This window comes from Parus major, chromosome 8, assembly GCF_001522545.3.
Source record: "Parus major isolate Abel chromosome 8, Parus_major1.1, whole genome shotgun sequence".
Lineage (NCBI taxonomy): Eukaryota > Metazoa > Chordata > Aves > Passeriformes > Paridae > Parus > Parus major.
The window spans coordinates 13,319,387-13,327,798 of NC_031777.1; positions in this window are offsets into that span (position 1 = coordinate 13,319,387).

Below are 8,412 nucleotides of genomic sequence, written 5' to 3' on the forward strand. Positions count from 1 at the left end.
GGGTTCGCATCTCAGTCAGGAGCAGGAGGCAGACACGACACAGCCCATGGTGACCCCACAGCCCGCTCGCACCGCCACAGGAGCTCCTCCAGTGCTCAGCCCTGCTGCTGAAGCCTGGGGAGGGCCGTGCTGTGCTGCAGCCCCGATGTTTGACACGGCACTTGTGCTGCCACATCGCTCCCGAATGCCGCGGACCCCTGGCAACGACCCCCGGCCGTGGCCACGGGACTCGGAGGGAGAGAGATTTGTTTTTCTTGGATGCCTGGCTTCATCCCAGTTACCCGCAATACGGATTTGGGGTTTTAAAAGTGAATCGTTTAGCGATGGTCATCTCCCCGCAGCTCCCAGGAGTAGGTAGCGTTTCCTTTTGTCCCGCTTGAACGGGAGCGGGGCGATCACAGCGCATCCCAACTTCCCATCGGTAAACATGGAATGGGAGGCAGAGCTACTGCCAGAGACTCTGGGTACCAGAATAAAATCAGCATCACAAGAAGAGAGGAGAAGAGAAAGTATTACTGCTACCCAAGTGTGGCTGAATTAGCCAGATAAAGCTAAAAATAGATTGGAAATATCTGTATTATAGTCAAAAGAATACAATTCGGTATGACTTAATCTGAAGTGGTATTTTGCTGCAAGAAATCTTAGGCATACAAACAGTGCTGTATAGGCACTTGTCTGCAATACATTGTGAGTGTGTGTATATATATATCTGCTTTATATATTGCACATTTCATATAGAAGTCTAGACATATAGATGATAATTATTGCTTACAGTTAAGTTTCTCTTTCTAATTATGTTATGTGAGACACTGAGAAGGACTGGTTACCTCCAAAACTATCTCCAAAGGAACATGTCTGCAGCAGACACATCTTAAAGCCTAGCTGGGGAGAGAAATGGTGTTAGAGGTACTGATGGGTGCACCCCTAAGGTCAGCAGCAAGAGCAGTGTGTAACTGCTGGGGTTTGGCAGCTGCGCTCTGGGGGCACAAGGAACAGCAGGCAGGAGGTTCCAGCTGCCCCTGCCCAGGGCATGAGAACATTCACCTGCTCTTCACCACAGGACTTGTACATCTGCTCTGCTTTCAAGGAGTCTGTTCACACAGAAAATCTGTGCTCTCCTGTGCATTCAGAGAGCCACTTTGGGATATAATTCATCTGCGCTGTGTCTTTACACACCAACACCTACCCTCACTGCCATCAGCACCAACCCAGCCATGTATATGGGCAAGGTCAAGGGAGAGGAAGGGGACATTAAGCCCAAATCACACAAGGGCCCTAACTGCACCAGAGTGGCAGTACTATGGTTATTTTCCTATTGCAAGGACACAGCCTCAAAACCTGTCCCCTGAGAGGATGAGAATCCCTTGGGATTTCTCTGTTACAGGAGACCCAAGCAGATGTGTTGCCTTGCCCCTTAGCTGGTAAGCCACAGCCTGTGTGGCCTGAAAGGTCCCATCCAACAGGGTAGGATTATTTTGTTCAAGGTTGTCCATTATTTTTCAGGATTCCCATTGTTTTTATTTCAGTAAAAAATATATTGGCTTACAAGAGAATTCCTCACTATAGATTCAGAAGCACATTTCTGTAGTGCAGACATGTTGAGGGGATGAATACAGGCTCTCATCTGTCCTTCATTGCTCTGAAGAGAGGAGCTTCCTCCTAGACAGACTCCTGACTTTGGCACATTATGGCCCAATGTCATGTCTGGAAGCTGGATGGGGAAACAAACAGAATATTGGCTCTGTTTGGAAATGGCTCCTCATCCCTCTCCTGTCTGCTCGGAGCTGTGAGGGGAGTGTGCCAGAGCCACATGGGCACTGTGGTCCAGCGTGGTGTGTATGCAAATCCTTCTCCTGGCTGGTGTGCAATAATTACCTGTGATTATTGCACAGTTCAGCTCATGAGTCAGCCTGGCGTGCTCGCTGCCTCTGAAACATCGCTTCACCCTGCACACCTTTCCTGACCTTGCACATCCTATTTCTTTACAGACGCCAGTGCCTTCTGTCAGCTCTACGCATTCATCACACCACTTGCTCATTACTGCACACCCCAAATCAAAATTAAGGTCACCTAAAGCATTTTCAAAGCCCTGAGCTGTCTCAGGGCAGGATATCTCAATGACTGCCTCTGTTCTGCTAACCCTTGGCAAGCAGCCAACACCCCTGGCCCGAGCTCTGCTTCTTCCGAGCCAAGCCCCAACCCTGTCTCAGCAGGCTCCGAGCTGCTCAGCCAGCCGTGCCATGGTGGCAGCAGCAAACAAAAGTCTCACCACTTGAAGTTCTTAAGACACATCCCAGGTTTCTCTGACCCAGCTTTCACACAGGGAAGCCCATGGCACCAGCTAGCTGATCCCTTAAACCTGGCAGAAAACAAGGAAACTCCAACAGCCCATCCATGAGGTTGGGTTTCTCCCTCATGTCCTCAGTAGTTCTGTCCTGGCCTGACTGTGCACTTGACAGCAGCCTGGAGGCATTTAACATTGCAGGTGTGGTGTGAGCAACACACCAGGTGTTATTACACTGCACCTTTGGTTTGCATAGTTAGTTACACATCATGTTTGCCAACAGGAACCCTGTCTAGCTGGAGGTGGGCTGACACTTGGGCTGGGGATGAGCAGGAGAGCTTGGTCACTGCTGCAGGGCACCAAGACAAAGCCCAGGGCTGCCTGCAAACAGCTACAAGGAGATTTGCTTGGTGACACCACTCTGAGCAACCTCCATAGCATCTTCCATGGTTGCTGCACAGCATAAGGATGAACAGCACCCTGTGAGCCCAGCCTTTCATTCCTGTTTGTTCTCTGTTGTGGAATTCAGACTTGCTTTAAGTGCAAGTCACTCCTTCACCTTCAAGTTGTTAAATATGTGTGTCCCAAGTGGGCTGCCTCGCTGCTGGGAAGGCTGTAACTCATTGTGACTTGCTTAGAGCCATAAATTAGGCACTGCCAGGAGAGCCTCTTGGCACCCTGCAGGCAGAGCACACCCCAGCCACGTGTGGCAGGGCAGGAGCCCCATGCCTGCTACCTCCCCCACAGCAGCAGATGCTGCTGGGACAGCACAGGGAGAGGATGCTCTAGGAGAAAGGGACCAAGGCACATGCAAGCCATTTAAGAATTTTCCTGACACCCAGCTGAAAAAATGCAGAACTTATTTCCTAGACCTGAGTGCTGTGAATTTGGTAAGAGCTTGCAAGTTTTACTGTTTACAGATGGCTTAATTTGACAGTCATAACCATTACAGGAGCTACTAATCCAATGGGACCTAAAGACTGCCAGAAGAAAAGTATGGCAATTAGAACAACACCCCAGTCCATGAGTGTTCATAACTTTGTACCATTACAAACACCATCAGGTGCCCTAATACATAAGCATCAGGTGTTTGGTTAATTGCACTGCAGTTCAAGCAAGCACTAACACCAAGGAATAAATGGACAGTGAAAATCACACCTTCCTCTGTCCCTCCCACCCAGCTCCTTGGACTCACAGCTGTCATGATATCAGGCTCAATTACTTTTAATCCATAGGAGAAATGCAACACATGAAATCTAAGGAGTAGCCACAGAGCAAAGAGCACACAGCCAAAGAACCTGCCATGTGAAGACATATTCACAGGGTGCATTTAAAGCTTTTCATTATTCCACATGTTCAAAACCACATATCATCTGTGTCACCAAGGGCATAGTCACAGCCTGAGCGTAGGACTAAGCCAAGGAAAGGTGTCCAAACCAACCTGCACTGCCTGGCATTCACTAGTGATATGTGTGTGTGTGTCCAGCTGCAGAGATCAACTGATGGGCAGTACCTGCTGTCCTCTGAAAGCTCCTGAGGGTGTGAAAAGCCCAAGAGGCATGAGCACAAGCACACACACACACACACAAACCACCCTGTTCCTTTTTGTTTAGTGTTCTCCATCTAGTACACTGGCTGCCTGTTTTCTTTTCCCAGAGGCCTGCACTGCTGGATATATTCTTTGGACCCATTTTGAAAGCAGCTTCAGAAATCCTGTAATGTCCACATTATAGGGATGTTGTATTTTCCTTTGGCATAGCCCCATCATTATCTATTATTCCTGTTCTTAAAATCCCACCTGCAAGGTCTGCTGCAGAACCTCCTGCTGTCATGGGAAAGACTGATTGCTAAATCACTTAGTAATCTGCTGAAGGCTGGACAAAATACTGCTGCTGGGATGATGCTGAGATGCTGGACTGGGACATTTTCAGGGGACTGTACCTGCTGGGGCAAACGCTCCCCTTTTCTGAAGAAGTTTTCTCAGGTTCAGGATGGGAGGGTTTTGGCAGAAAGAAAAATATACTCTGTATTTCTCTCATAAGTGTCATGAAAATATCCATTAAGGATGGAGGTGAGAAAAATTCAAGTTGAGGACATTGGATCTTCTGCAATGAAAAGCTGGTTCCTCTCTAGGTCTGGAGTGCTGTCTTTCAGTCTTTCCTGCTACCTTTCCTCCTCTGTACCAGGAAGATTCATAGCCCATTTTAGGCTCAGTAATCATGTAAGAAGTATTGTCTCTGCACCAATTAACAGTTAAAGAGGAAGAGGTGCAATAGTCTATGATGTGTATGAAATCCAGAATTTGGGTGGGTGTCCCCAGAGAACGAACACTTACATTTTGAAGAGAGATTAGGTCAGGACTCCTCACTCCAGAAAAACTCCAGATTTCAGCAGAAAAGTCTTTGTTTCTCTTGCTTTTGCTAGAAGATATTTCCATCAGCGAGAGGGGAAAACAATTCTTAACCACCAGACTTCAACATAATGGTGGTGGTAACAAAACAAGCTCCATTATTAAACTAACTCTTGGTAAGAGCCAGATGATTTTTACAGACTATTTTACATGCAACTGCTAGATGCAATTTTGAAGAGTGAGTGCCAAATTGCCATACTAATTATTTCTGGGCTGATGCTCCCTCTGTGACATAGTGGCATTTGGAGAATGGGGACTAACCAACAAGTGAAGTGCTGAAGTGGGAGATCACTAATAGTGTTTCTGAGAAAGAAAATACAGCAAATACCAATCTCCCTCCTCTCATATGCTCACTTTCAATTTGCACAGAGACAATTTAATATGCTGAACTGTTCCATCTAGTTCATCCCTACTTCTGGCAGCCTCAAAGCAAGCGATGCCCACCCAGCCCTGGCCTGGCAGGTACAGCTGAGGGGGGCCCTGTGCCCTGGGTGAGGCTGGGGCTCAGGGGGACCCTGGCCAGGCCTCCCCTGCCCTGGAGGACACAGCTTGCTTAAATCTCTGATGGGCTGGGGGGAGGGCTGGCAGTAAGCTCACTTAATCTGGTCTGCTAACAGTTTTGTGTCTGCCTCCACGCCTCTCTCTCACTGGCAGTTTGGGTCACTTTTTCAAATGGGATACTTTTGCACACTGCATAATGTGAGATGGAAAAGAAAAGCCTGCCTTGCTGCACTATGAAATTTTTTTTGCTTTCTGTTCATTTCTCTGTCATAGTTTCCTTTTTTGTTGTTGATGCAGTACTTTATCAAGTTTAAGCAGCATAATTTTAGTCTGGCACTACAGACATTGTATTTAGTGAAAAGCAATGGGAAAAGACTAGGTTTGCTTCAAAGATTCTAGGTCATATTTTCTTCCATTAAAAGATCATTTAAATGTGTTAAAAAGATTAATTACTGAAAGTAGAATAACCATTTCATATTTGATTGGAAAAAATTAGCAAATTTATTTAGATTTGAATATCAAAAGTTGATGTATGACAGTGAGATTTGGCCAAGGAAATAACGGGTCCAAGAGGTAGGAATGTAAATTGTGTCTGCTAAAATGATGATCATTTGCCATTGCCTTGTGCAATGGCAATTGCAATTACTGTAGCAGAGACCTTGGACTAAGGGAGACATCTGAGCTATTCCCAGTGGGAGAGGCTGGATGGATAACACTGAGCTGGAATGAAACCACCACCACATCAGTTCTGCATTGCAGCAGCACTACATGGACAGATTTTAATTTAATTTACACCACCATAAGACCAGAGAGATCTAATGGATGGTGGAAGTGTGTGGGATGTCAGAATTGGTGACTTAGATTACATCAGCAAATACAGGCCTGTCTGAGGCCAGGTCTGCACTGTGCATGTCCAGCTCTTACCCAGCTCTCCCCAGTGGTACTGTGCCTTCAGTGAGGAGGTTTGGGCCTGCTCTCCCAAATCCCTGCTTGGGTTTATGCCTTTTGGTGCTGTTTTCTATAGGAGGCCCCTCTAAAGAAGCTGTATGCAACACACTGAAAAAATAATGTAGAAATACAGGACTATTCCTCTGGGACCAATGATTTTGCTCCCAGATTGCTTTTTTCTATTCCCTGTATATTTTTACTTAAGCTCATAACTAATTTAATCAATCCCAGACAAAATCTGTTGGACCAAAGACAGCACAAACACATGAAGTCAGGTGTCTTGTTCCAGCTACATTTATTTAAGGCTGCATTAATTCCCTGCCCTGCCCCTGATAGCACCCATTCCTGCCTCCAGCCAACACCCCCCTGGGGGGCTGCAGGTGCCCACCATCCCAGTGTGCTGCTCAGGGCCTGACCCCCTCGGGTCACAGGAGGGGCTCCACATCCCCTGCCCCAGCTCCTGCTGCTCCCAGCCAAAGGCCAGAGCTCCCATCTCTCGTGTGCCAGCCCTGGGAGCATTGCTGACACTCCTCCCACTGCTGGGCACAGCACGTGGCACCTCACAAATATTTCCAGCTCTAACCACACTCAGTTTTCACCCAAAATGACCCTTTGAAGCTCATTACATCCCATTCCTACAGCGAGGTGCATTACTCACAGAACCCATTCCCTGCAGCAGCTTCTTTCCACCCAAACAGGAGGAGCCACCACCTCCTGGCATGGCCCTGGCACGCTGGGACAGCCAGCACCACTTACATCCTCTCTGGTGCTACAATTGCTTCAGGATTGCCTCAGACCAAGATGAACTCACCAGTGGTTTAGTCTGTCCAAGGCTAATCTCATTATAAGTAATCTTATTTACCACATGTACTGGCCATAAAACAATTTTATCTGTTAACTCTTGCTCTCCCCACAAGCCAGCCTGACAGAAACACAACCAGATGAATGCCTGTAGTCACCTAGCACATCTCCATTCCTAACTTTCACATCCTGACATCACATCCCACTGACAGGTTGTCAACATCTTCCCTTCCAGTGTGGATGTCTTTTGTGATTGAGCTTAACCCTGCTAGGCTCAGCATAGCCTCATGTGAAAGCCTTTTCTCCACTGACATCTTAAAAATACACCTAAAATACACCTCCCTAATGCCTTCCCCATTCTGCTTCCATGGACTGGTGCAGAGGGATGTGAGAGGGGACTGTCCATCTCTGCTCCCACCAGCCCCTTCAGTGAGATTTTTGGCTCCCTGCTGGTGTATCCATGGCCCATGGCACACACACATCCAGTTACAGACACTGCAGATCCTGCTGGAGCACTGTCCACCACAGCTCCAGGTGGGTAGATGCCATCAGTGCTGTGACTCTTCAGTCTCTCCCAAGCAGAGCAGCTGTAGGGGAAGCTCCACCTTTCCATCCATTGCAGGAGCAGGACTGCCACTCTGCCTTGTCCTTTCTTTCCCACATTTCAAGTGCTTGTGCTCAGTTTGGGTCAATCTCAGCTCAAACACCCTGTCCCCCTGCCAGCCTGTCACATGTAGGACATGTTTATTGGTGGAAGTTTGTTGTGGTTTGACACTGGCCCAGTGCCAGGCACCCACAAGAGTCACTCGCTCACCCTCCCCTGCTACAGCTGGGCAGTGGAGAGGGAAAAGAAACTAACAAAGGGCTCATGAGTGAGACAAGGACCAGGAGAAAACATCTCAAGGGCAAAACAGACTCAAGGTTGCAAAGTGCATTTTATTACCAACAGAATCAGAGGAGGATAATGAGAAGTAAAATAAGCCCTTAAAACACTGTTTCCCCCCCCACCCCCTCCTCCCTTCCCACAGACAGTGCAGGGAGACCCAGCGTGGGGGTTTGGTCAATTCATCACCGAGGTTCTCTGCTGCTGCTCTGGGAGAGGAGTCCTTCCCCTGTGGACTGTGGGGTGCCTCCCATGGGAGACAGTTCTCCATGAACTTCTTCAGCACAGGTGCACTCTGCAGCATCTGCTGCAGCCTGAGTCCTTCCCATGGCAGACAGCCCTCCCAAAACTGCTGCGATGTGGCTCTGTTCCCACGGGGTGCAGTCCTCCAAGGACAGGCTGCTCCAGCCTGGAAGCAAAGGCCTCCTCTCTCCACTGGGTCTCCAACTGGATCACAGCCAGGCATCCACCTGCTCCGGCATGAGCACCTCCTGCACAAGCTGTGGGTGGATCTCTGCATCCCTCATGGATCTCCATGGGCTGCAGGTGGATCTCTGCATCCCTCATGGATCTCCATGGGCTGTG